The following is a 20806-nucleotide window of genomic DNA, read 5'->3' as shown; positions in this document are numbered from 1 at the left end:
TTTCCTATGTATTGTTATTTTGAACCGGAAAATGCTTTAAGATCACACAGGCTGCCAGCTGAGACAGAGGTCATACCAGAGGACAGAAATAAAAAAGCACATGGAACTGATATGGTACAACAGAGAACTGGATATTTGCCCTGGGTAAGAACAGGAGTGAAAAGAAATTCTCCATGAGATCTTTTTTCAGTCCTCTCGAAAGTTTTAAAGGCATTTACTAGTTTCCAATACATTTTTTAGAATATGCATCCCCAGCATCCTAGACATTTTATGCTATGCTTATTTTATGTTGTTTTGCTTTCACTCAAGGGAGAAAGTTCTTATACACCAAAGTTATGAAGCTGACAAGTTGAAGAATCCTGGGAGAGTTTGTGGCAAATGGAGGGACTGAGTTAAAAGAGGAGGAGAAATATTTTCTCCCTCCTCCAAAGTTGCCTTACCTAGAAAACTCATCTGCCAGCCACTTCCCATGCAGCCCCAAAAAAGAGTTAACCTGATGTGTTTTCATACTTGTAGTGGCTAAACTGTCCACACCTACTTCAACATAATATACCTGGTATTTCTGTTAATCTAAAGCAAGGAGGGCAACCTTTTACAGACCAAGGGCCACATGCCCATCTGAGCAACCTTGCAGGGACCACATGCTTGTAGTGGGTGGTGCCAGAGTCTAAAGTGGGTGAAGCAACAAATGCAAATTTTACCTATGTACAGAAGGTTAATTTTTACACTTACACACATAAAAAGAGCCTGCTGGATCAGGCCAGCGGCCCAATCCAGTCCAGCATCCTATTCTCACAGTGGCCAACCAGTTGCCTATGGGAAACATGAAAGCAGGACCTGAGCACAAGAGCATTCTCCCCTCCGGTGGCTTCTAGCAACTGGCATTACTGCCTCAAACTGTGGAGGTAGAGCATAGCTATAATGGCTAGTAGCCACTGATAGCCCTGTCCTCTTTTAAAGCCATCTGGGTTGGTGCCGCCTGTGGCAACACGTACGATAGTCTAATTCTTCATTTCATGAAGAAGTACTTTATTTTATCTGTCCCGCATCTTCCAACATTTAGCTTCATTGGATGTCCATGTGTTCCAGCGCTAAGAGAACAGGAGAAAAACTTTTCTCTATCCACTTGCTCCAGGCCATGCATAATTTCATAAACTTCTATCATGTAACCTTTCACTCGCCTCAGACACTGCAACTCACTTCTCTATCCTCCATCCAGACAAGCAAGAGGCATAATCAGCCAGGCAAAACACTAGGGATGTGAAGAAGGGCCAGCAAGTGGGGGTGACCCATGGTGAGGTCTGAGGACCAGCTAGAGATGCCTTAAGGACTGTATGAAGAGATTGCAGCCCTGCAAAGAGTTGAGGGGAGGAGTTCCAAGGACCTGAGAGCTTGACGCCCCTCAACACGGGTCTAATGCAATAGAATGTGCCTCACCTGCCAAGACTCTAGCAGTCTGAGAACAGCACAGTTTGAGAAGCAGCTTTGAAAAGGAAGTGTGGGCTGTTTGGTTGCCTCTATCTTTATCTTGCTTTAAGTACAACAAATCTTTTCTATTGAGTGTACACAAAATAAACGTTCAAACAATATACAACATTCTCAGATAAAATAGCTCAGGATCTAAGATAAGGCACAAGCTGTCTCCTTTCCTAGCATAGAAGGTGATTCGTATGCTGGGGCATGAAGTTGCAACACCAGACACAGACAAGAGGGTACCTATGTCAATTGATGGGGTATCCCCAGTCCAAGCTTAAGATCTGTCAATGATGCCTTGGTTCAAATTTCACCATATGAGGAAGGCATACTGGTCTTTCCAGTGGCCAGCGGAGCTCTGAAACACTCCTCTGTTCATTTGACTCCCTCTCTCAAGGCATTCTGGAAGCAAGTAAAGATGACATTATTTTGTTCTGCTTTTGGAAATCAGTCCCCCCCCCCCCCCGGGCTGGTTTCCTGCTGTTCCAATGGCTGTTCTCTGTGGCAAATTTTAATGTGCATTTTTAATAAGTTTTATAGAATTGCTTTTTTTAGAAGCAGTTGCTGAAAAGTGGTCTATAAATTCCTGCAAATGAATCTGGCAGGCAGTTACATAGATTCAGTGGGCAACAGACCCAGCACGTGACACCATCCCTAGAAAGTCCACTTCAGCACACACACAGACACCCTGGGTGTTTGAGAAAAGTGGTACTGGAGCAATATTTCTGGCCACTGCCTGCATTGGAAGACAACTATTTCAGCAGCCTGCAAAGTCACTGCTGGGGGAGCATCCAAGCTCAGACAATCCCTAACGCACAGTGGTTTCACAGCAGCAGTAAATGCACTTGGTCTCCCCAGTCCACAGAACATGCTGCACTCCAACCTGATGGGGGACTGTCCAGGCTAAACCACAAGCAGAAGAGGAATATCAGGGGGAGTGGGGCACTTAAGTGAGCTGCCAAAGAAAGGGGCACGTGTATAAGCTCAGCTGGCCCATTTGAGTTTTACCAAGTTATCTGCTGAATATTGACACTGTGTTTGGGGGAAGGTCTCCAAAGAGTTGGGGACTTCATTAAGGTAATGGGTAACTTCCCCCTCTCACCTTTTTTCTTGCACTCCCATCTTTATTTCGTTAGTCTACATGGTTTCCTTGGCCTTAGCCTGATGCACTAGACACAGGAACTATTTCCAAGACACGTGGAGTCATAATTGTGGCTGACCTATTCTGATAAGTACAAATATACTGCAATCATGGATGAAGCAGGGGACAAGGTTGATTTTAAGAGCAAGGGACATATAGGGAAGTGGTGCTGAATCCACAGATTACCTCTATCCTCTATGCCTTTTCTCAACCAGGCTCTTGACACTGAAAGTGAGAAAAGCACCTGGTGGAGGGGTGATAAGCAGTGGGCAGAGGGGGGGAATTTAGCACTCCTTAATTACATAACACTTAAATTCTTTTTTAAAAACCCACATGTTTTCAACACGATCTGAGACTGCATCATTTCTAGTTTTGGGCTTACATGCCAGAAGTAGCTTTTGAAAGTTTCACGACTGTTAATTCAGGTGCAATTTACTTTGCGATTTGGTACATGTTGATTTGCAAAGGCACTTATATTATGTATCACAGGCAAGGTCTGAACCCACTTCTCTCCAAGAATGCCTGCAGCTGTGTCACCACAGCCCTCTCAAGTACCTTGCTCCAAGAGGGGTATTTGCAATAGGATGGTAGTTGTTCAGTACCATTCGGTGCAGGATGGGTTTTTTCCAGGAGTGGCCACAATATCATCTTCTTCAAGGTGGGCAGTACCACCCCCTGAATTTAGCCAGTCATGCTTCACCCCAGCTAGTTTTAATTAGCCAAGAAGAGGAAGGATGAAGAGGGCACATTGTTAGGTGCATGCAAGCACCATGTCAAAGTAATCAGGTTGCAAAAACTGAAACTGATCCCACAGAACATGGTTTGATGGGGTGCTGGAAATCTCTTCTGGGACCGCATCAGTCATGGCATCTAGCTTGCTAAAGAGAAGAATGTCTTTGTCCTCAAAGTGCTTAACATGGAGGGTCTCTGGGGTGTCCCAGACTCCATCTGCTGATATACTGTAGGTGTCAACAGCTAATGGACCACCCTGATGTTCTTCTGGGGATCGAGGATGCACCAAAGCAGGCCCTCTTCACTGCTTTCACCATCATGCTCTAGCATATGTCCAGTCATTGTTGCACTAACTCAGCGGTAGTCAACCTTTTTACACCTACCACCCACTAATGCATCTTTCTTGATAGTAAAATGTCCTTACCGCCCACCAGTGCTCAATGGAAGGAGGATTCAGCTTGTGCCATAGAACCCCCTCCCGCCCACCTAGAATCCTGAAATGCCCAGCAGTGGGCGGTAGGAACCAGGTTAACAACCCCTGCACTAACTGCACTCTAACTGTCCTTGACTTGTTTCCTCACATGTAACTCCCAAGTACACCAGGCAGCCGAACGTGCTCCGCTGGATCAGAGAGTATGCTCAGAAACAATTATATCTATAGTCCTCTGAATCTCAAAATTCCATAGCAAGTCAAGGGCCTTAGGACAATCACCAGATCTACCAACTAGAAAATCCCTCAGAGCATCCCTTTTGAGTCCTTAGAATAAAGTTTAAAACCTGTAAAGACAAAACAGCAAGAACACCAAAGGGGCAGAAGACCTGCAGTTGCTGAACTCCCTTTAAACCTGGTTAATGATTCTTGGCTTCTCAGAGAACAAAACAACACTGAAAAGGTCCTAGCCCCTGATAAATTAGATAGCTGCTGAGCCAGCAACAGCACTATCACATAAAAAGCAAACAAACAAACCCCAATTAAATAATTAAAACAGATTGTGGAGCTCAGCCAAGAACGACCTTTCTCAACGCCATCTTGGCAGCATCCTTTTGAGTCTGTAAATCTCTGCTGGCAGATCATCCCAACAGGTCCCCCACTTATGTGGGGTGAATTGGTAAATACTGCGTTGGATTCCTCTGTTGCACAGCTCTAAAAAGTCTATTTTGCTTGTTTATTTAAGATACTTATATACCACTTAATCATTAGCATTTCTGAACCCTTGCAGTAGTGGAGACACAAGATGCGATACAGCCCAATGTCACCTGAATAAAATTCAGAGCATAACCAAAGGGCTAAGGACTGAAGGGATGCTTAAATTAGGATGCATATGCACAGGATGTAGCTTTGGACTCAACAAAGCCTGTATGTGTGGACTTATACTCTGTGACCCCCAATCAGTCCCACAGGGGCTATGTGAACTAATATTAGAAACCAATATAGAAGTGAGAAAAACAGCCAGTTCTGAGGCAGCAGGAGGAAATGTTTTTCTGTATTGTTCATAGCAACTGGTATTGAAAAGTTGGAATATATTACTGCAGTGTACCCAAAAGAATCAAATCAGCAGGCCAAAGCAGAACTACTCAGTTTGATTATTATCTCATATCTCATTATTTCTACATCAATATGATTGCACATGCCAGATGGTCAATATTTAGGGTTATAATTCCAGAGCTTTTTGATTGTGCATTATGTTTTCAAAAATAGTAGAAATAATTTCCTAATAATAGGCTCCAGTAAGACCCTGAACTATGTAAAGTGCTAACAGTTTACATTTTAGGAAAGCTCTTTTATGCTTTATACTGTTCAGGAAGCATGTGAAATCATACTATTTTTAAAGTCTTTATCCATGTCACACAGGAGTAAGACTAAGGAAGGCTAAGAAGAGAATCGCCCACTGCAAATCAATACAGTGGAACCTCGGAACTTGAATGGCTCCATTCTCGAACATTCTGGCTTCCGAACACAGACAATCCAGTGCTTTGGTTTTGGAACATTCCTCGGAACATGAACGTCCAACGTGGCTTCTGCTGTGCAAAAACCTAGTTGTTGGCCAATCAGAAGCCATGCCTTGGAACTCAAACATTTCGGAAGTCGAACAGTCTTCCGGAATGGATAATGTTTGAGTTCCGAGGTACCACTGTACAGGCAACAACCCATTTAGGTGTGTTCAAATGACACACAATTGTGCACATGTGCATGGCGCCAAACCTGGAAGTAGCCCCAAAATGTCATAAAGATGTCATGAAAAGGGGCAGGACAGGGTGGGGGCAGAATGGGTTTACATGCACTCTGCCCATGCATGTGGGGGTCCAGAACATAAGCCCCGCACAAAACGAGGATTGCTTGTCCTGAAAATCAGAGTTGATTAGGAGAGCAAAGCACCAGAATTACAACCAAGAATAGTTAGTACCTATGAAAATACCTGTGATAATATCACATACCCTGAAATCTAAACGGTGCAGGTTCACCACAATTACTGAAATGTGAAGGTGCTCAGCACAAATTCATTTTTTATCGGTAAACATTGAAATAAGCACTGAGGATTTAAATTATGACTACACCACTTTCGTAGAAAGGCAAATAATAATGTACAAATAATGCTGTTAGTAAGTCAGCAATAGCGTTTTTTGTTCTATAAAATCGAACCTGCAAGAGAGACAGACAGACAGACAGACAGAGACACACACAAAGAGAGAGAGAGAGAGCGCTATACCACTGCTTGCATTGCTCACCAACACTACCTACAGTCCATGACTCCCCAAACCACCACCCCCACACATTCCATGCACTACAAACCTTTAGACCAGTGGTGGGGAACATTTTTAGCTCCCATAAGTGGACAAGGCAGCCCACCTGTCAATCACATGGGTTGCCCAAATCATAATACCAAAGGTTGAAATGAGGAATACAGAAAAGCTTGTAAAATCTTGTCATGCACTGATCATATCACCCCATTGCAATTCTATTCCTAGTTCTCCTTAGACCCTCAGTGTCCTTCGAACCCAAGCTGCTCCCCCCATATCATTTTCTCACCACCTAACAGCATCTTTGATCTCGCTCCATATCCGTCACTCCCCTCCTCTCGCAACCAACTAACATTTCTTTCTCCCACATCTCTATCTCCACCCTTCTCTTCCTGCAAAAGGACCTGCCCCTACTATCCTTCTTTCTCTACCCAAGAGCATTCCTCCCCCCACCACACATACCCTCGTCTCTCCCCCAAGAGCACATATTCTACCCCCACATCTTTTCCTCCCTCTCTATCCAAGAACACATTATTTTATGTGCCCTCCCCACACACCTCACCCCAAATCCTCTTCCCTCACACAACACTCCAAATGCATTCTCTGCCCCACACGTATTTCCCAAAACCTTTCTTTCCTTTTCCCCAGTGGGTAGACTGAAAGGAAAAGCGCTGGACCAGAGTGGAGTAGCCTTTGCAAGCTTTCCCTCTCTTAACCTGCTGCTGCTGCATCTACCATGGGGAGCCAGAGAAGGATGGCTGCATTTTTCCCTCCTGTCTTCTGTAACCAGTGGTGGCAGTGATAAAAGGAGAGTGGGAAAGCCTGCAAAGCTCACCCTGTGCTGATCTGCCCACCCACTTCCAGTTACCTCCTCTTTGCCCCTGAGGCCACTTGTCTATCAGGGCAGCTTACCAGCAACTGCCTTGCTTCATCGTCGCTCTCTAGGCCTGCGAGGCTGCTGAGGCTGAAAGGCTGCTGAGGCTGAAATGCTGGTGTTTGGGGACTTCCGGGTTGACGCGATCGGCTAATGGCGGATTCCCTCCGAGCTCCGGAGGGAATCGGCTCTGCTGAGGACGGGTCTTACCGTGCCGGCGACGCGGGGACCCTCAGAAACCACAGGCGCGGATGCCTGTGGACTTGGTGACTCGGTGGGCACCTTAAACGCCCTCCTTGACAGTCGAAGAGCCTTTTTAAAGGCTGCGGAGAAGGTACGAGGAGTGGCGTGGTGCTGAGAGTAGACCGCTACCTCAGCGGAGCGAAGCCGCAAGCCATTACCGGAGAGCGTCAACTTTTTTCCCGACAATTGGACTGGAAACAAATACCCCGTAAGTAGAACGAAATTCGGACTTTAGAAGAAATTAATATCCTTAATCTGGAACGAACGGGGGGGTAGTGCTAAAGGGAAGTCCGCACCCCCCCTTTTCATGCAGATAATTGGAAGCAAGGAACGAAAACCTAAGATCGGATTAAAAAATCTTTTTGTGCCTTTTTGGACTGACAAGAGATTCCATAAATTTGTGAGAATAAGCTTTTACTTTTTAATTCAAAGCGGTGCTGGAGAGAAGAGGTGTTTTTTTCTTTTTTGGAAAGTTTTTACGGACCCCCCCCCCCCCTCCGGGACCCTGGTGTGTCCTGTATTAACTTAGCGTAAAAGAACGGGAGTTTGACAGCTGTCAACTGACCTGTCAAACGGCTAGATCAAGATAAGAACTGTATCCTTATATCTCTCTGACACAGAGGTGTTACATTTAACTAGAAGGGATTGGAAATAAAGTAACAACAAGTAACAATAAAGTACAGGACTGTTGGTGAGGAACTTTGAAAAATGGAAATCCCCCTAGGGGAAACCAGTGATATTACAATGGTTGCGGAAGGAAAACTACTAGCAGAAATAGAAAGAACTCTTTGTCTTGTGGGAACTCTACAAGAGCAAGAGATGGTTATGGAAAAGCAGCTGATGACCTTGATCTCTAAAATAAACAACCCTGCGGATGGGAGTGAGGACTTGACCTTGAAAGATTTTACAACTGAACCAGAAAAAACATCTTTGGAGTTGGTGGAAAAGGAGTCTGGAGGGGAAAAAGTGCAGGAATACGAACTTGTGCAGCCAGGGAACAGAGAACTCTTTTGGATTACAAGTTACAAGAGAAGAAAAGCAAAGGAGAAAGCCCACGGACATCATGGAGTTAAAGTCAAAGGAATAAAGAAACACAACTGGGACTTTCTCCTTTTTTCTGGCCTTGTTGACTGTGATTTCGAGGAACTTTTGTTAGAACTCTGGCAGCAAACCCGACTGGAAGGTGATTGGAGAGAAGGTGAAGAGACTGTGTTAAACATCCCTCGAGACTTGGATACCTACAAGAAGGACTACCAACAGAACAGGCGGAGAGAGACTCAAAGGGACTTAAAAGCCTCTGATGTGAGAAATCCGGGCTAAGAGTGCTACAAGAGGACAGGGATCTGGGAAGGGACAGATACCAGGGCGGGGAGGAGGGGGGGGAAATCTCACTTCATCTTATGATTTTTGGGTTTTATTATCTTAATTTAGATTCTAATATGAAAAAGTGGAATTTATGGTATAAGAACCTGGATCGATCTTAGAAAATGGATTTAATGTATATAAGAGAACTAGATAATTAAATTGGGCCTAGCAAAGGGAATTAAGTTTAAGTATAACAAGAACAGGTTGAAGGAGTGAAATAAGAACTTGCTGAATTATACAGGAGAATTGGGATGCATGGGGTGGGGTGGGGGGAAGTCAAGAAAGAAGGTGATGAAAGAATCTATTTGTATTCTTCTTATTTTTTTTTCTTTTCTTTTTTGTTCTTTTTGTTTTTGTTTTGTTCTTTTTGTCGTTATAAAACTTGAAAACTCAATAAAAATTTATATAAAAAAAAAAAATGAAATGCTGGTGTTTGTGTCCAGAGCACAGTGGAAGCAGAACGGACTTCCCTGCCCTACCTGTTCTGCTGCAGCTCTTCCGCCTCCCCCCACAAAACCTACACTGGTTGCTTGCCTGTCTACGTTGCCTACCTGCTGCTCTGTCATCATGCTGCAGTTCGTGGACAAGCCAAGTACCGCTTAGCATTTTTCTCGCAAAAATAATATATGGCAAGTTAAGAAATCGCTTTCCCTCAATGTAACGTGGATAACAAGACACTTAAAATGAGAATCGGGAAATACAGGAACAACAGTGAGGAGCAGCCTTCCCCAACCTGGTGCCCCTCAGATGCTTTGGACCACAACTCCCATCATCGCCTGGCACTGGCCATGCTAGTGTAGGCTGTGAGTTGCAGTTCAAAATATCTGGAGGCCAGCAGGTCAGGGAAGACTGGTGCAGAGGTACAAGTAAGCAGAGTGGCTAACATGCACCAAATATTAGACAAGAAAATAATTTTTCAGACATTAGTTGCACAGCCAATATTATAAAAGTCAAGGGGTACACATGCTGAACAGGAAACAATACCTGTATTTCAGCACTTTTAAATAAGCCAGCCTAGGAAACAGGGGTTTTGGGTTTTTTTGTTTGTTTGGTTGTTGTTGTTTTGCTAATTAGCACTAAAACGCCGGAAGCCTACATGCTTGACAGACAGAAAGGTACTATTGTGTGTACACACTCCTTTCCTATCTGTTAGAAAACAAATTGTTCTGATACTCAAATCTTAACTACTGGACAGGAAACTCAGGTTATATTTCCTGAATAGAACTGACAAACCTTAGAATTCTAAGGAAAGTATGCACAGAACAGAAATGAGAGGAATTTACTGAGGGATTTGTATGTGTAGGTGGGAGACTTCTCCCCACTTTCCTTTTAAACCTAATATGATTACAAATCTCAAAGGGTGGGTGGGACTAGCAAAGGCTTTCCACAGGAGCAAGAGACGCTGGCTTCCTTCTTTCCCTTCATCCCCAGTGAAGAGAGAGCAACACCCGTGTCCTCTCCACCCTCCACAAAGGAGAGAAGGAAGCCAGTGGGGTTCTCAAGTGATGAGAACAATTGAGCAGCTCCTGGTCCTGCTGTTCTTCAGAGTCACACTGTGCAACCACAGCTTGATGCTCACTGACCACTGCTAGTCTGTGGACCACAGTTTGGGAACCCCTAGTTTAAGTCATGAAAGTTGCCCATGAACTTGTGCACAGATATTTCAAACATATTAATGCAAAAATATGCACATTTTCATTTCATTAAAAGGAAAAGGCGTGTTTGGGGCAACCGACCCTGGAAGGGTGTGCATGTGAGGAAAGGAAACTGCAATTCAAAAACTGAAACAGAGTTGAAAGGCAAAGTTTAATACATTTCCATGAGCCTGGGAAATTTTAGTTTTTCTATACAGTGGAGAATGCAAAAGGCATCAAGATTTTACATGGAGGCAGGAAAGGGAAAGGAAACCCAGCTCCCTTGAACTACAGGGGATCAGCTTTTAAGGAATCTTCCTGTTAACTACATTCTTCCCAAATAAATTATTCTATTCATATTCTCCCATAGAACAAGTCACAATAAAGAAGGATGGGCATGCCTCCCTGGGTAGTGAGTCAAATTTATCTTTCCACTGACTGGAGATGGTTAGTAGCAAAAGCATGAAGAATGTATTTAATACAATGAGGAAGTGCCCAGTGCCTGCCATCATCTGACAAGACTGTTGCCTGGCAAAGACTGCTATGAATACTTTGCCCAAAAGCCTTCAAATCATTTTTGGTAGGCACACTCCAAATGCAAGGAGTCTATTGCTATACATAATGTTAAGTTTCAAATGTGCATACTGTATGGATTTGATGTTTGGACTTGCAGTTGTTGCATAATGATTGTGTTAATGCAAAAAGAAGAAGGGAAAAAAAGCACCTGTTGGCAGTTCAAGGGCAATTATGTTAAAATTTTCAAGGATTTCTGTTTGAGAAAGAGCCCCAACCCATTATTATTCATTATTATTATTACTTATTAAATTTGTATACTGCCTTTCATCTGAAAATCACAGGGCAGTTCACAACATAAAAATACAACAAGAGAACACAAAATAATAAAACCAAAAAACCTCCACTAATAGCCCCCTTCCCATAAACACATTTAAAAGGCCATAGAATGTTAATCAGCCCAAGGCCTGGTTCTTAAGAAATGTTTTCGCCTGGTGCCTAAAGATATTTAATGAAGGAGTCACAGGAGCTCCCCTGTAGAGAGCATTGCACAAGTGGTGAGCCACCACAGAAAAGGCCTGTTCTCATGTTGCTGCCCTCTGGACCTCTTGTGGAGGAGGCACACAGAGAAGGGCCTTAAATACAGCCACAGCCTCCAGGTGGGTTCATATGGGGAGAGGTGGTCCTTGAGATATTGAATTCCTGAGCTGTTTAAGGCTTTATAGGTCAAAATCAGCACTTTGAATTGAGCCCGGAAATTAATTGGCAGCCAGTGTAGTTGAGCCAGGATTGGTGTAATATGCTCAAAACATCTTGTGCCAGAGAGTAACCTGGCCACCAAATTCTGCACCAACTGAAGTTTCCAAACTGTTTTTAGAGGCAGCCCCACCTACAACACATTGCAGTAATCTCACCTAGAGGTTACCAGAGCATAGACAACAGTAGTTAGGCTATCCCTGTCCACTTAGGGGCACAGCTGGGCCACTAGCCAAAGCTGACGGGAGGTACTCTTCACCACTGAGACTACCTGAGCCTGAAGTGACAGCAAAGGATCCAGAAGAACCTCCAAGCTGTGTGCCTCCTGCTTCACAGGAAGCGTAACCCCATCAAGAGCAGGCAAACTCCCATCCACCCAGTCTAGGGAACCACATACTAATGGTGCCTCAGTCTTAACTACTGACTAAGACCTTTGGGAACAGTGCAGATTTAACCCAGACTACCTACTAGCTATAAGTTTGCAAATGAGCATCATGAATTTTCTCCCTTTCACTTTTTGTTTGCCTTAAACTGCTGTTATATGGTTCAAACCTGCTTAGCATCAATCCTGGTTTAGCATTACACCCACTTAAGGGACAGGGAAAAGAATGAAGAAAACAGAAAGAGCCCCGCTTGATCAAAGTAAGGGGTCCATCTAGTCTAGCATCCTGTTTCTCAGAGCTTTTAGGAAGGCTGCAAGCAGGGCATGATGACAATAAACATCCCCTGCTGTTGCTCCCCAACAAATGGTACTTAGTGGCATGCTGACTCTTAAGCTGAGGCTTCATCACAACTAAAATGCCTTTGACTGAGCTGTTTCTCAATGAATTTATCTTAATTCCATTTTACACCCATGCAAGCTAGTGCCCATCACTATTATCTTGAGGCAGCAAATGCCCCTTGCACTCAGCAGGGGAGAAGGGAGGCTGTTTCCAATTTGCGACTCTTGGTTGCCTTCTTCTTCAAGTGCCCCAATGTTTTCACCTTTCTGGAGTCCTGACAAGACATCTCTTCTCACTCAGGCCACTGGGCTTACTGGTCATGTCACTGTGTAGTCTCTGAATAGGCCCAATGCAAAATGCTAAAATAGTATCTGTAGGTGAAACAGGCTGCCTTCATTGTGAAAATGCAAGCTGTAAAGAGCTTTGAAAAGGAATCCTGCAGTGAAGAGTGCATGTCTAGACTGGAATTATTAAAACAATTACCAGTTATGCTGGCTCCTGTCTTTATTCCCCAATAACACCCAGGTGTATCACATAACTTCCTCCCTTCAACCCTTCCCCCCATTTCAAATTTTAGACTGAAAGCTCTAAGGGCAGGGGGACATGCCCTTCTGTACTCTGTAAAGTGACATGGACACTGAAAGTGCTACAGAAATCATCATCATCATCATCATCATCATCATCATCTGGGAAAGCTAGATGACCTCTTGCAACATAAGAGTCAGTATGACCAAAGGCACCAAAAATGAATGAACACTAGATAACTTGGGAAAAATACTAGATTATGTATTGTGAATTAAATAATTGTGCAGTCAATGAGGATATCACATTTCTTTGTGCTTTCTTGTATTTCAGGGTTTATTTCTAACCCTAACCCTAACCCTCAAAGAAATATGGATTCTTCTATTACATTAAAACTACATTTAGCTGTCCTAAATTATGGGAACAGATCTGGATACATGGGCACTAACTCTCAGGAAAATTTTGTATTTGGCTTCTTTAAAGTACCAAAAACAGTGTAATAAATGAAAGTGCAATTATCTCCAAGTGCTTACATCACTACTTTAAACAGTATACATGCATGCACATTATCTGTGTTCTGGGGTACAAATTTTGTTTCTTCTTCATTCCCCTTTCTTAGAAGTGGAATGGAGCTATATAGTAGTCAAGAAGAATCCTGTTAGCCAAGAATCATGGACTCTGCTACCTTAAAACTCTAACCCTACCCCTATCAGTTAACATACAAATTACCATCAACACTAAGGCTAGCAAAACTTCTTGGTCAATTAACATCTGCTGAAAATCATGCTTCCTTCATGACATGAGGTGGTAACAATGTTAAATTTAGGAATGCTCAGAAAGTGGTTTGGACTATGAATTTATGTTTTATGGTGCCTTCAAGTAAATTCTGAATCAGACCCAGAAAACCCCCATCTCTGCTTAAATGTCAGGCCCAGTTCAGAATGGGCTTGCCTGGCTCAGTCCCTACCTCACTGATGCTGCTCTATCTTTCCTTGTTTAGGCTTACTATGTTGCACCAGAAAGATCCTGCTGCAAAGTCTTAATTAGGCAGCAGGACTCTGGGCCAAGAGCATTCCATGCACATGGATCCCTGGGAAATAGGTCTCAAAACTAGAAATGCCCAAGGAACCCAGTGGTGGACTAGAATTCTAGAGGATAATGGAAATTTCATTTTGAGAATTTCTCCACCCACCCCTGCCAAATGGGGTTAAAGGAAATAAAGATAGTAAGACCATAACAAATTCAAGGGGAGAACCTTAAGAACGACTGCTCAACAATACATGAAAAATAGTTTGTCAACCTGTTCTGAAATGATGTAGTAAACTGCTTCCAAGGTCAGTAAATTCTTGAAGAAGCTGGAAAACACAAGGCAATTTTTTTTCATAATCTAGTTTGCTATAAATCACACATTCTGCTGGTTTACTCAAAATCATACATTTGGTCTGTTGTACACTATTTGGGTGCAAAACACAACAAATGCTTCAGCATATTTTAAAAAAATATATTTCTCTCTCCTACTACCATATCATCACATTTATAGTCATGAAGAACAGTAAAGACTGTGCCAAAAGAAAAATCCATAAAACATATAGCCAGAAATGTTCTTCACTGTGGGTAGTCTCATCCCTTCTACATAATCTGTGTGATGTGGCCAGTTAACAAGAACTCTATTCCATGCCATTCAGAAAGGACGGGGAGGGGGCCAGGATCAGTGCCAGTAATGTTAGGAAAGCTGATTTTTCATCACATTGCAACCTTTGACTTCATGAATGAGAGGAAAACATGTTACACTGGTGCACCTGACTCACCTCTCCCTTTAATAAAAAATATTAGCATAAAAAGTTAGTTCTGAAAATACCAATTCCACTATTTATTCCTTACATACAAAGAGTGACATTAACAGGCATAGAATTCTTTCTCAATTCTTTTTTTCCTGATCACCTTTTCATTTGGCCAGCCTTTGCCAACCTGGTGCCCTCCAGATGTTTTGGACCACAACTCTCATCAGACCTAGCCAGCATGGCCATACTAGCTGGGTTGAAGGAAGCTGCAGCCCAGAACATCAGGAGGACACCTTGTTGGAAAAGATTGCCCCAGGCTGTTTTCTAACTACTGCATAATAATGTAATGCAAGAAGCTACTGTGACAACCATGTGGAACTATATGAAGCCACAGTCTTTGAGCATACCAGCAGGTGAACTCCCTGCATTTGATTCAAAAAGCTGAAATTCTGGAAATGCAAAGTATGTTACAAAACCCACAGCAATGATATGAAGCACACTCCACTATATGCCTACCACCTGTCAAGACAGGGATGCAGTCCTGTGACCCACCAGCCAATCTAAACTTATTTCAGTGACAGAACCTGCTGTAGTGCAGTGCCCCACAGCTCGGGCTACAATAAAGCATGTCTCAATTTGATTCTCATCTCTACTGTGAGCTCACTACTAGGTGGCCTCTCTCTCTTCCAGCCTCACTTAAAGTAAGGTTACCAGATTTTTTTCAATGAATCTGGGGACACTTTAATCAATCAATCAATCAATCAATCAATCAATCAATTAAATACTACACGTTCGGGATGTTGATGCTGCAGCAATGGCGGTGGCAGAGGGGCAGCCGCTGCCTTGACCTCAACCACCACATTTCCCCTTCCTCCAAGACTTCTATCTCCTTTTCCCATAAGCCTTGGGAGCCCCTGAGTTGTTAGTTCTTCAGTGGTGGTGGTGGGGAAGCGGTGCGCGGTGCGTCAGGCATGGAAGGCAGAGAAGGAGGGCCAAGTGTGGCGGCGGTGAGACTTGGGCAGCACGATGCCTCCCTTACCATTGGAGCAGCCCCAAACCTATTCCTACTTGCGTGCAAGCAGGAGGGGGCGGGGATCCCTCAGGTGGGAAGGGAGGCTTCCCGTTGCCTAACTGAGAGATCCCTGCCTCCTCCTGCTTGCACGCAAGCTCTGATAGGCAGCGTGAAGTCTCCCTTAACAGCTGAGAGATCCCTGCTCTGCTTCTGCTTGCACGAAAGTAGGAGTTGGGAGGCTGCTCCGATAGGCAGCATGAAGCCTCCCTTCACAGCTTAGTTGCTGGGGTCAGGGAAGGTGGAGGCAGCCTTTAAGTTTCATCTTAAGAGCCTCTGCACCACCATCATATGGAGACTTCTATGCAGCTCCTGAAGCCAACCAGAGCCAACTGCTCCAGGCTGCTGAGACTGCCGCTGCTGCATTTCCCGGGGACATTAGATGAAATCCAGGGACATTCCGGGGATGGAATTTGCCCAGGGACTTATTCTCAAATCCAGGGACTGTCCCCAGGAAACGGGGACATCTGGTAACCCTAACTTAAAGCATACAAGCCCAGCGATCACTTCTCATATCAGAGCAGATAAGCTGGTGAAAAGTTAAGAAATTATTGTAACTCAGTAAGGTTTGCAAGTCAGTAAGGCAGAAAAGGCAGAGGGTTTGGCTCCCCTGACTCAAACGGCACTTGCATGCAAGAATTAGACTTTCCCGCACTTTGTACATGAATTGAACAGATGTGAACAAACATGGATGTTCTTGTCATGTGTAGTTTGGCCCTTGGGCTATAAAGATATGGTCTCCGAAAGCCAGGCTGCTGCAGTGCATCCTTGAACATCTGCTGTCAACTGGGGACAGTACAAAGGCGATAGCCGCCGCCCCCGCCCCCCCAAAGAAAGTGCAAACTAGGCTGTAGCAGTTCCTCAAAAAAGGGCTCTCCTAAAGGATGGCTGCTGAGTTTATAAAGCATAAAAAGAATTTGAATAGCAAAGGTTTGTGAAACCGTCCAGACAAATCACAAGAAAGCAAAAATACTCAATGAAAAATCAGATCCACAGCCCTCAGGTTCCTCTCCTTCAGAGTATGCAAGAGAGTTGGATTGCCAGCAATAAATTTATGAGTAGTCAGGGTAAGCACAAAACAGATTTGTCTCATGCCAGTGATGCAACACATTACCATTTGTTAAGTCAGATCCTTTTGTGGCCGGAAGTGAAGATTATCCCTTTAAACTGCCCCACCCCTCAAGGTCACCAGAGCTGGGAACCATAAGATCCAACTCCCATTTCCACATTGATAAAGCAAATTCTTCAGTTACTGACATCCAGGCATTGCTTCCACAACACATAAAAGATGCTATTCAGACCCTATTAAACTGGCTCCAAAAGGGGTAGCTGATCCCTTTCTTCTAGGAATTCTGAAAGTTTCAAAAGGGAACCCACGAAAAGTCAACATTGGGCCCAGCAACAGGACAACACCACAAAAGTCTGTATCCAGTGCAGGGAACTGACATTTCCTTTTCTCCCGACTCACCCAGCTCCTCATTTTGTGGTGGGGTGAAGGTCTCCCAAGGGCATCGTAAGGGCCAACAAATAATGACTCCTTTTGACAAAGTGGGAAGGCAAGTGGACTGATTAGCAAGAAGACAGAATTCTTCTGGGGCTCTTGCTATTTAATATTGCAAATTACAAGGCACTAATGGCAAGGTATCAATTATTTTTATGAGAAACATTGTTGGCATCAGTTCTGCATCAGACTGAAGAGAAATTAGATTGCACAGGCCTTCTGCAGAGAACTGACCGTGGCTACATGCAATCTGACAACAGTATATATCCTTTTCTTTGGGAAATGATCCCAAAGAAAAAATAAACAAACCAAAAGGGGAAGAAAGGGGGCAGGGTTCTGGGGAAAATGACTTTGGCAATTCCAGCCACCACTGAATCCGAAGGGTTTGGACTAAACACTATTTTGGCTTGAGGCGAAATCCCTAGACTGTAACCCCCACATTAAGTTGCAATCTTACTGTATTAGCAAAAATATGGAGTATTCACAGTAAAAAGGGAAAATAAATTATAATTTTTAACTAAGACTGAGGGTGGGAGTATCCAAGAAACCAGTACCAGATCTACAGATGGTCTGCCCTGTGAAAATAATAATAATAATAATAATAATAATAATAATAATAATAATAATAATTAAGACTCCAGGGCACCTAAATCAAATGTCCAGGGGCTACGCAATTATGTGCCTGGGACAGATTTGTGTGTGTGTGTGTGTGTGTGTGTCCCAGCTTTGTCTTTCACCTTAAGAACTCAAAGGGGAATTAAAGGGCTAAAGTAGTAGTAGTGGTAGTAGTAGTTTCTAAGTTTCACTTAAAAAAATGATTATTATTGGATTGTATAAACAAGGATCATAGAAATACTGGTATGCTTTTGAACCTAGCAGTTCAAAAGCATACCAGTGCAAGTAGATAAACAGGTACCGCTGCAACAGGAAGGTAAACGGCGTTTCCGTGCACTCTGGCTTCCATCACGGAGTTCTGTGCGCCAGAAGCGGTTTAGTCATGCTGGTCACATGACCCGGAAAGCTGTCTGTGGACAAATGCTGGCTCCCTCGGCCTGAAAGCGAGATGAGCGCCGCAACCCCATAGTCACCTTTGACTGGACTTAATCGTCCAGGGGTCCTTTACCTTTTATTACCATAGGAATAACAAGTGATACAAAGAAACAGAACAAGTATCATGCCATTTGTACATCACAAAAATAGCATAAAAATTTGCAGTAATACTTGGTTCGTGACTTGGTTTAAAAGAAAACAATAATGAAGGGGAAACAGGATAGAACAGACTTAGCAGATAACATTCAACATCACATAGCTACATGCCTAATCAGAAGCCTTTGCAGTTGTGCTTAGATTAAGTATGAGTAATAGTCATTTTTCCTCTTACGTTGCTACCGAAACAATTCAGTTTTAAGGGGAAAAAACAGTTTTCAAAAGTAAGGCAAAGAGGGGGTGATTCTCTCCTTTATAATTTCAAACACCATGAGTGCCCTGATCAGCAGTGCGCAACCATCTGAACTTGTTTTCAATCCGGAAGTGAAACAAGGCCACCCAGAAATAAAGGTGTACTTTGTACATGCTCATGAGGTTTCCTAGGTATAGAGAAGTATATGAGCCTGTAAATGAAAGTATTTATAAAACAAAGAAACAGAAAAATGGACTTTCAAGCACCTGTGAACTTTCAGGTTGTAAATAAACTGAAAACAATTACAGAATGTAGAGTAGTTAGTCGAGAAAGGGGGAAAAGAAAGAAATTGGAGGTGAGTGAAAAAGGAACTGGCTTGATCAAGCTGTGAACAGTTTACAGAAAGGATCCTGGAGTGAGGCAGATCACGGTTGTTCTTATTATTGATTTTATTTTATATCACTTTAGATTTGTAAGAAAAAAATCTCAAAGCAGTTTACAACCTACATTAAAACATCAAATAAAACAATCTAAAAAAAATAATTACAAACGAAAATCAACTATAAAGGACACAATTAACAGGAAACTACAACTTAAAGATTTCAAAAGAAAACATAATAAAGGAGGTCAAGTACAGAATACACATTTAATGAAATGATGTTAACAAAAAAACTTAAACATTCCAAAATAAACTAAAATATAAAAATAAACATTTAAAACAATTTAATTAGCAAAAGAATAAATTTCTGTTTTAAACATAGCACATTTCTGCAACTGCTGGTTCATGGTAGACTGCGGCTATAGAAGCTTGGGCTAAATGGTCTGGGTCTACACACTAAGAGATCTGTGCCAGGCAGAGAAGCTGAGGGACTCTAAGATGACGCTAAGTATGCACTCAGTGTCGAAGGAATGTACATCATTAAAATAAAAATATTTCCCCTCCATCCACTGTATAGGGATGTTTCCGGAAGGACCCCGTTTCCCTCTCCCACTCTCTACCCCCAACTACATGGACATGGAATGTTAACATTTGGGACTGACCGCCCAAAACCTGAACCTTTAAGTGCTATAAGAGCACAGGAAGAAGTTTGCTGGTCCAACTAGCTCAATATTATCTACTTTGATCTCGGGGGTCTCTTGACAGTTTTCAGTCCACCTGCAACCTGATCTTTCTAGCACAAAGGTGAGGAACCCTTTTCAGCCCAAAGGCCATATTCCCTTATGGGCAACTTTCCAGAAGCTGCATGCCAGTGGTGGGCAGAATCAAAGACAAAAGTAGGCAGAGCAATGGATGTGACTGCTACCTCTATATGGCAGGTCACATCCAGGTATGCAAAAGCCATATGTTTCTACACCCACCCCCTTCATCTCTCCATCCAGGCAACCATGAGGCTTTGTAAAAGTTTTAATGGCATATTGCAGGCAGACAAAGCACTCAAGTAGGGCTTGGAGTGGGGCTGGAGATAGTCCCAAAGGCTGGATGGGGAATGCCAAATCTCTAGTCTCTGTCTCATGCACACATTGCCCCAGCAAGACCTGAAAGGTTCTGTTCGCTGGAGCTCTGAACAGAAGTACTCTTCTTACGACACACACTGGAAAATTTTGTTGCAATTCCCAAATTTAAATCAATTGTGCAATTATTGACACCAGTGTGGGCAGCTGACTCAAATAAACATATTGCATGGCAAAATACATTTCCAGTCCCTGGACCACTGCCTGAAGATTGAAAAGGCACACAGTAAGAACAGAGAAGTTAGTTTACGTTGATCCAGTATACCCATCTTTCAGAAAACAGAAAATCACTTAAAAATCTATGAGAGACTGAAGTCCAGATACTAATTCTATTATTGGCCACTGCTATAAAAAGAATAAAAAAGTATGTATCAGCCTAGGTGTGACTCACAGGTGGCATCAGGTGCCAAGGAAGTGAAGGGTTAATTACTACTTACCTCTCCAGTCCAGCAGCTTCCCACTCAAGAACAAGATGCCACTGAAAAATAAGGTGTCATGGAAATGTGTAGGATTAAGTTAATTGCAGCTGATTGGAAGCACCTGCTGGAGAAGTAGTGAGAATACCTGCTGTTTGAGAATGTTGAATGTGTCCATCCAAGCTTTATATTTACACACAAGGTTTTGTATCACACTTTCTTCAAATAATAAAAAAAAAATCAGAGAAAGATGCTATGATAAGGGTCTGTTATACAAAAGCCACAGAAATTTTTAGGCCACAACCCCCCCCACCCCCCCACAAAAAACAGAACCCAGTTACAAGATTTTGTGACAACAGGCCTATGGAATCAGTAACTGTGTGAGAAAAAAACCTACTGCATTTCAAATGGTCA

The 20806-nt window shown here is 43.1% G+C and overlaps 1 protein-coding gene across 3 annotated transcripts in view; it reads right to left on the bottom strand.

The window, feature by feature from the left end:
- AMMECR1 (AMMECR nuclear protein 1) overlaps positions 1-20806 on the bottom strand; it is a 127967-nt gene that overhangs the window by 35825 nt on the left and 71336 nt on the right. The window lies entirely within an intron of this gene.

This window comes from Podarcis muralis, chromosome Z, assembly GCF_964188315.1.
Source record: "Podarcis muralis chromosome Z, rPodMur119.hap1.1, whole genome shotgun sequence".
NCBI classification, from domain to species: Eukaryota; Metazoa; Chordata; class Lepidosauria; order Squamata; family Lacertidae; genus Podarcis; species Podarcis muralis.
This window is presented reverse-complemented; position numbering and strand designations above follow the sequence as displayed.